Here is an 8,439-nt window from a genome sequence, read left to right on the forward strand (position 1 = left end):
CAGCATCTTTTACACATGAATCCGTTTGCTGATGCTCTTCCATGGCCGTCTCACACTGGGAATATGGCGCTTGGCTTTGGCTATAATGTCACAGTCGAGAGCAACATTTCCAGTCCCAGGAGAAGAGGATGCCATCCTCACCTTGCACCTGCTGTTGTAAGGAGCAAGCAATTTGCACAGAGGGGATGACACCTGGGCTAGCGCCAGCCCTGGCCTTCAGCCTTTGCTGTGAAAGCTGAATAAATGCTGCCAGGTTTGTTTAGGAAACTTATTTTTTTTTCTCTTTTTAATACAGTTCAAGCTGCTCCATAACAAATATGTGTTCAAAGCTAGTAATCCGTAGCACAGCTAAACATTTGTGGGTTCTATAGTACATTTTGTAGGGGTCATTATTATGTACCTCCTAAGGATAAATGAAACACTAACACATAGGGCTTTCACAGGGAGATGGAGCCACCTGAACCGCCCACTGGGCCTGATTCAGATTTGTATGCTAACCCGAAGGTTTGCATTTACAGAATGGGTCTTGCACTATTGCTTATGATTGTCACATTGAGGGCAGTAACCGGCACTGTTCTTCAAAATGGGGGCGATTTTTGCCCCAGTTTTACAGGCAAGTCAGGCCCTGGGTCTGCATCATTGGTCTTCCTGGACTGCGCTGTACGGTTCCAACGTCTAGCCTGACCGAGGTCTGCTACCATGGCAAGTCACAACCATTCCATGCTGCGTCCTCAGATGCAGCACTTGGATCTCACTACTGCCACATTTGCATTTTATTTGTAAGGAATTAAACGCTGCTTTCCTGCGGCTGTGCAAATCCTAACAAATCAGAATCAAGCCCACTATACAGCTGCATTCTGTGCATTTTAACAGACATCGGCCCTCATTCTGAGTTGTTCGCTCGCTAGCTGCTTTTAGCAGCAGTGCAAACGCTAGGCCGCCGCCCTCTGGGAGTGTATCTTAGCTTAGCAGAATAGAGAACACAATATTAGCAGAACTGCTACTAAATAATTTGCTGCAGTTTCTGAGTAGCTCCAGACCTACTCCTAGACTGCGATCACCTCAGTCCGTTTAGTTCCTGGTTTGACGTCACAAACACGCCCTGCGTTCGGCCAGCCACTCCCCCGTTTCTCCAGCCACTCCTGCATTTTTACCTGGCACGCCTGCGTTTTTTAGCACACTCCCGGAAAACGTCCAGTTCTGCCCAGAAACACCCACTTCCTGTCAATCACACTATGATCACTCGAGCGTGGAAAAAACGTCGCTCGAGCTTGTGTAAATCTACAAAGTTTTGTGTGAAAGTACTTAGCGGATGCGCGCTGCGTACCATGCGCATGCGCATTTTTGCCGTTTTTTCAATTGATCGCTGCACTGCGAAAATCGGCAGCGAGCGAATAACTCGGAATGACCACCATCATCTTGTGCTGCAGAACAGGTTAGAAACAGAAGAAATGCAGGATGTTTTTAAGTGTTTGTTTTTTTTGTACTGGGCTGCACACTGTAGTTAATGTAAAACCGCAATATATGTATTAAATCACAACTTTATTAGAAAATGTGGGTGGTGGAAAAAACAACTAGTATGTTAATAATAAATGTAATAGTACAATATGCTAACAATAAATAATATTTCACTGACCAATATGATTCACAAGTGTTTATAGACAAGAGGCAGCAGTGCAAAGGTATTGGGCCCCAAAAACTAGGGGGAACCAAAATGCAGAATTCCAATATATATATATATATATATATATATATATATATATAAAAATGGACATATGTATGTGTGTTTGTATGTTCCAGCATAACTCTGGAAGGCCTGGATCAATTTACACCAAACCTGGTACACATATGATTTACAATCTGGACAAAAATACTGTGGGAGTAAGACGCCCCTTAGCACCCCTAAGAGGGTGGGGGGGGGGAGGGGGTGACATGGACGCAATGAAAATAGTCCACCAAATTTGGTACACATATGACTTACAATCTGGACAAAAATACTGTGGGATTAAGACGCCCCTTAGCACCCCTAAGGGGGGGGGTGACATGGACGCAATGAAAATAGACACCGCTAGCACCCCTAAGGGTGGGGGTGGGAAGGGGGTAACATGTAAAAATCATAGTTTTCGGGGTCGCAGAGATGAATAGTGAGGGGCACAATGAAAATAGTCTTCTTGCATTAAGATGTCCACGCGAGAGAAGCTGTGGGCAAAAAGCTAGCAGGGCAGCATCAGAGGCGGGACGGGGCTGAGAAGGAGGCGGATTATTCTCCTCAGCACCAGCCTTTTGACAGCATCAATCTGAGCACGGCCCGCCCAGAGGTGCGGCCTGACAAAGATTGGCAGCAGCGGGCGGAGCATGTCCTGTTGTAAGTCTAAATTGTTTACCAGGAAGTCCTTCAAAATTAAAGTTATGGGGGTAATTCCAAGTTGATCGCAGCAGGATATTTTTTAGCAGTTGGCCAAAACCATGTGCACTGCAGGGGGGGCAGATATAACATTTGCAGAGAGAGTTAGATTTGGGTGGGTTATTTTGTTTCTGTGCAGGGTAAATACTGGCTGCTTTATTTTTACACTGCAATTTAGATTGCAGATTGAACTCACCACACCCAAATCTATCTCTCTCTGCACATGTTATATCTGCCCCCCCTGCAGTGCACATGGTTTTGCCCAACTGCTAAAAAATTTCCTGCTGCAATCAACTTGGAATTACCCCCTATATGCACGGAAATACTTGAAATTCCGTAGCGAAGCACGGGTATTCAGCTAGTGTACTATAAAATAAATGTATTTTCTAGTATGTTTAGTTGTTGGGTTTTTTTAGGTGGGGGTGGTGCTGGAAATTACATGCAAGGATCGCAGGAGGCACCATAATGCTTAGAAATTCGTCACTTTCTAGGCTTATTTATATGATGACAGCACATTATACTCTCACTGTTTATATTTGTGCCAGGTGCATATCAGTACGGATATGATGCAGCTGTGACTGACTATAGTGTTTCTTCCTAATCTATCCAATGGTTCAGTCTGCGTCACATTTCTTGTATTTGTGCTCTGTTATCACTTGCTGGCTCTTGTTTATACCCTTCTTGTATCATTGACTTTGTACAGGAATGTTATTTTTCTTTCTCTGGCTTTTCTATTCTTACTATTATCTCACCAGACATTCCAGGAACAGGCAATGCTGATTTACAAGGCACATTAACATTGGCCTGAGAATGTCCAGCGATTTCTATCTCGTTTAACTGTTTTTGCGCTATTTACATGGAAATCAGAACTGGAATCCTTGAACTGGTAACATCTAGCAAGGAAATAAAAATCTGCAGATGTTCTTGGTTTAGAGCAGAACCATAAATCTTTACAAGATGGAATGGTTTGCTGGTTCCCATAAAGCACCATTCCACCAGTCCTCCCACACAGGAAACTAATCAATGTTGGACAGTTAAGGATGAACTCACAAATAAAAGGAAATGCTGGACAGTTCTTTGTGAGCGAATAAGATTATGATCCTTACCCATTATTAACGTATCAATATAATAAATGAATATAAACCTAATAGAGGTATTATCAAGCATAGTTTTAAAGACCGTTACTGTGCCATTTAAAACAGTTTCTGAAATACATCTGTTTAGACTGCCTATCACTACTTATTTGCCTTCTTAGTGGTCTATCTTTGATGGCTAAAAAGGGGGTGTCTACTTTATATCTTCCCAAGGCTTAGTAAATAAACCCACGCAGTATCCCCAATTCACATTACGACATACAGTGTCCCCAGATCATATTATGCTACATCACAATGTCCCCAGTTCATATTATGCCACACTCTAGTGCCGTAACTTCATATTGTGCCATATTACAGTGCCCAGATCATATTAAGTAATATTATAATGCCCCCCAATTCATTTTATATCACATTACTATGAACAGGTCCAGGGGTATAATTGTAGACCTTATGGTAAATATTTGAAAGGGCTCCTATGTATAACCCAATTGTGAAAAATGTACAGTATATACTACATGTAACTTTGGCAGGAAAGGTAGGCCCCACAGCAGCTGTACTCCCTGCACCTATGGCAGGGCCAGATTAACAATGGGGCAGATGGAGCTACAGCTCCAGGCCTCCACATAAAAATAGGCCAATCATCATGGCAGCATGATGATGACCAGCCTTCAGCTGGCCACATAGTTGGCCATAAATCATATCTCTTAAGATTCTATTTACTTTAATTTTACTCTTTTTACATAATTAGGGAGACATTGGGGCTTATATTGTAGGGGAGTACATGCCCATATGGCTCTGTCCACACCCACACAGCACTTGTCACACCATCCTGATTCTCACACTCCCCGATTCTCATAATAGGCCCTTGATTATCTTCAGCTCCAGGCCCATGTGGCCCTTAATCCGGCCCTGACCTATGGTAGCTATGCCCTGGACCTGCTATGGGGGCTATGGTGTCTGCTCAATTTATCAGGCAGTGGAAAGCATTGCTATCACTAGGTGAAGCCATCTAGAGATTATTTATTTATTAACAGTTTCTTATATAGCGCAGCATATTCCATTGCGCTTTACAATTAGAACAACAGTAATATAGAGACATAGAGGTAGGAGGGCTTTGCTCGCAAGCTTACAATCTATAGATGTCATCACCAATACCTAGAAATGAGGGACCCGTGAAGCCAGAGATGCATCGCTGGATCCCTGCTGGGTCAAATGCCTATGGGCATGCATCTGCTATTACTAAAGCCTTTCACAGACAGTCTTAGGCCACTACTGGGCAATAGAAAACCTCCGGGTCCATATAGTATGTATAGAGACATAACCATACATAAAAAATGGCAAACACTGCTTAGGTTTCTAACAACTTGTCTGAGGGTCCTCTTAAGGTGCCCATACCCTAGGATGAGGTATCGCATATGCTCCATCGTATGCGATACCCCTTTAACTCCCTGCCAGCCGCAGCAGCTCCTGGACTCACAATCTCGAGAGTCCAGGTCACCTCACTCTCGATGTGCTAACGTTATGTCACATGCAGTCTAACATTAAAGCACAACATCGCAAGCAACAGGGCTAGCTCTTACCTGCTGCAGGTAAGATCTGAAAGCCCTGCTTACGATCCCCGGGAGCGCACCTCTAAACGCAGTTGTAATTGGACTACACACGATGTGGTCCACTTACTCGCGATACGCTGGCCCGATGCGTCGATATCATGCCAAAAGGCACTTTATTGTCCTAGTGTGTGGGCACCTTTAGCAACGGATCATTATAGTAATTATGTCCCAACATAAAATAAAAAAGTTGTACAGCACTTAAAAAAATCCAACAGGACATAATCGTGGATTTTTTGATATATTGCAATTCTTTCAAAAACATATTTCCTGCACTGTGTAGTCCATATACATAAAGCTGCATCAAAAAATAAAACTACAAACAAGTTACACTACAACTAAAGCATGTTTTTGTTTTTATAGTGCAAATAACTCCAGGGTGAATTCTAATACAGTATGCTTATAACATACAAGTGTTGTAATACTGTATATATATTTTTTCTATATAATATCTTTATTGATAGGTATTTCCAATATAATTACCTATACAGTAGGTGCCCATTTATTAATAGGCCCCTTACTTCAGTAATAAAGCTGATTTAAATATCGCCACTTATCATGACCATAAAAACAAAATCACTTCCCAACAGAATGTACAGAATAATTTTGCTGGGACAAATGAGCAATACTGAGTGGTCCGGAGCGCTAAGGGTTAATATGCTGCTGTAGACACACATGAGTGGCATATGAGTCGGCGAGTGTGCTGGCTCTTGCGCACTCAGCGGAACTGAGAGCTCAGGTTTGTACTTTTAGTAGAACTCATGTAGGAACAATAAATAAAAAAGTTAATTTACTTAGAAATATGTATCTATATTAAAACCCATCATAAGAAAAATGCTTTAGACACATAACACAGCATTTTTAAAATGATATCAATCCATTATATAATGTCAGTTTTGCTGTAGTAAAAATACCATCATAATCCTTGCAAAATAAGTCTTCACCAGTTTTGCCAGGAAAATATACTGTCAGGCGTAACCCTTTCATGTGTAGAGTAAGGCATAAACCAAGGGTGTATCACTGGCTAAAACTGTCCGTTCTCACCCAGTTGATCTTAAGGGGAGTACACAAGAGATCCGTTCTTAAGATCTAACCAATCTGACTAGATTGCCAAGATTTTAAACACGGATTTCTCCGTGTGTATGCCCCACTGCGAGGGCCGCGCATCCCTATCACCGGTGCTAGATTGGCCTGCATGCAGGCACAATCTAGCACATCGCTCATTTCACACGCTAGCTGAAATGAGCGCCCCCGTCCGCCCCCTCGCTCAGCACACATTGCGCTGTGTGCTGAGTGGGGGAGAGATGTGCGCTGAGCGGTCTGTGATAGATCGCTCAGCGCACATCTCTGCCCGTGTGTTCTGGGCTTTTACTGCACAGTGAGTCCAGTAGACTCTTAGGGCAATCCTCCAGTTCTCGGGGATGGGTGATCACAATATTCACCTGTGAACATCCTGAGAATTGGGCTAAGCCAACATTGCACAATTTCTAGATAGTTACTAGATTTAGAGCACCAATTAGTTTAGTGATAATACCAACCTGGTTTAACCTTTCAACTAATTGTTACTTTAAATCTAATAACTATCTCACCAGAATCACCCCAGCTCCGGAAAATCACGAGCTATTACCTCTAAAATGTATGCTCTCACAAGCAGGGCCCTCCTTCCCTTACTTACTATCATCTACTCCATACTCCATGCAGGCCATGAACCTGTCCTGCATTGTCTTGTATGTAAGTCACTGTTTTCTTGTTCTGCTCATTGTTTATGTACTGTATGTTGTTAGGCGCTGCGGACCCTTATAGCACCATATAAATAAAGGATAATAATAATAATTTTGGTCCATTGTCTGTAACCCGTATAAATGGACTCCGCATGTGGCCTTGTGCTTTTAAATTGCCAGAACATTGCTCAGTGACTTCTAATACCCATAGTTTTTTTTTAGTAGGGCTTATATTAGACTGCATATTATTCCACATTGTGTGTGTATATGTTTTCCTCATAATAAAGAACTAGTTAAATTATGTTGTTACATATGCATTAATATTGTAATCTTTTTAGCAGGGAACTCTTACTGCCTTGTATGTCTGTTAATAGACAATTCTGTTTTAGTACTGTGTGTGTTTCCAATTGTGACTCTCCAGGGAACATGTTGGTGTTATATACATTCTAAGAAATTATAATTAAAAAAAAAAAAACATCTAAGTGATGGATCAATTACCATGATTGTAACACTGTAAAGTACAGAGAATCCACAGAAATGATAACACAGTGATATTCTTCACCAAATGCTCTTTAAAGGAACACTACAACCTATCTAAGCATGATATTATTTGAAATAAGATGTGTGCAACAGGTGGCCCTCCAAATCTCATATGTGGTGCCTCTTCGCACAAATTATTGGACAAAACCGAAAGATCTTACTTTCATTGCAATATTTGCAATCAGTAAATAATGTTTTGGTTATGTCATCTAATGTTTATACTTGACTGCTAATGTTTGTATATGCACCAAATAATAAAGTGACAAAACGTTCACAATAGCAAAAAAACAAAAAAGTAATACAGGACTCCAAATACATGATACATGCTACTGAAAGGAACGATTCTAAAAACATGCACACTGTGTGTAACTGAACAAAGACTGGATGATAGAGTAACTACATTAACTTGCTCATAACAACGAAGTGACCTCCAACAGAACAACTTTATATAACTGCAAAGCATCTATCTTTTTTTCTAGTGTTTCCTCGCTACATTGTTGTACTTACCACATGTAACTCTCTCCTTATGTAGCCGTCCTGCCGTCTGGAATTCTGCTGCTATCAAGTGTTTGGGTGCAGAACAGACAAAAACTATGAAACCCCCTCCTCCTGGTGGCCAGCCTTCTAACAAGTGGAGGGCGAGAGGACACACCCACCCAAAGAGAGAGGGAGAGAGGTGAGCAGAGAAGAAGCTATGGAGAGTTATTCCAGTGTATGGTTCCCAACAGTCTCTCATCAGCATCCAACCCAGGGGTAAAAGCAGGATTTGTTCAGTGCACACAACGTAGAAATATAAAACGCAAACATACAGTATAAGCAGCATTGTATCTGATATACAAAACATAGCTAACACTAGGTATAACATATTTGTCACCTAAATTAAACAACCTTATTTTATTATATCTTATAAAGAGTTACAAGTAATTTGAATAGTATTGCATTAAAATAATGTTTTATTTAAGAAGAACAGTTTTTTTGTTTTTTAATGCTTGTGTGGCAATGCATCCCTTAGATGGTGTTTCCAGAATAGGCAATGTGATAGCACAAGTGTTGCCATGATACATGATGCAACA

General features: G+C 41.4%; 1 protein-coding gene across 1 annotated transcript in view; it reads right to left on the reverse strand.

The window, feature by feature from the left end:
• LOC134965088 (G-protein coupled receptor family C group 5 member C-like) overlaps nucleotides 1-7,998 on the reverse strand; it is a 34,599-nt gene extending 26,601 nt beyond the window's left edge. The window contains exon 1 of the mRNA XM_063941643.1: nucleotides 7,874-7,998. The gene's annotated coding sequence lies outside the window, so the exon portion shown is untranslated. The remainder of the gene's footprint in view (nucleotides 1-7,873) is intronic.
• Between the last annotated feature and the right edge of the window lie 441 nt (nucleotides 7,999-8,439).

Source organism: Pseudophryne corroboree, chromosome 10 (genome assembly GCF_028390025.1).
Source record: "Pseudophryne corroboree isolate aPseCor3 chromosome 10, aPseCor3.hap2, whole genome shotgun sequence".
NCBI lineage: Eukaryota > Metazoa > Chordata > Amphibia > Anura > Myobatrachidae > Pseudophryne > Pseudophryne corroboree.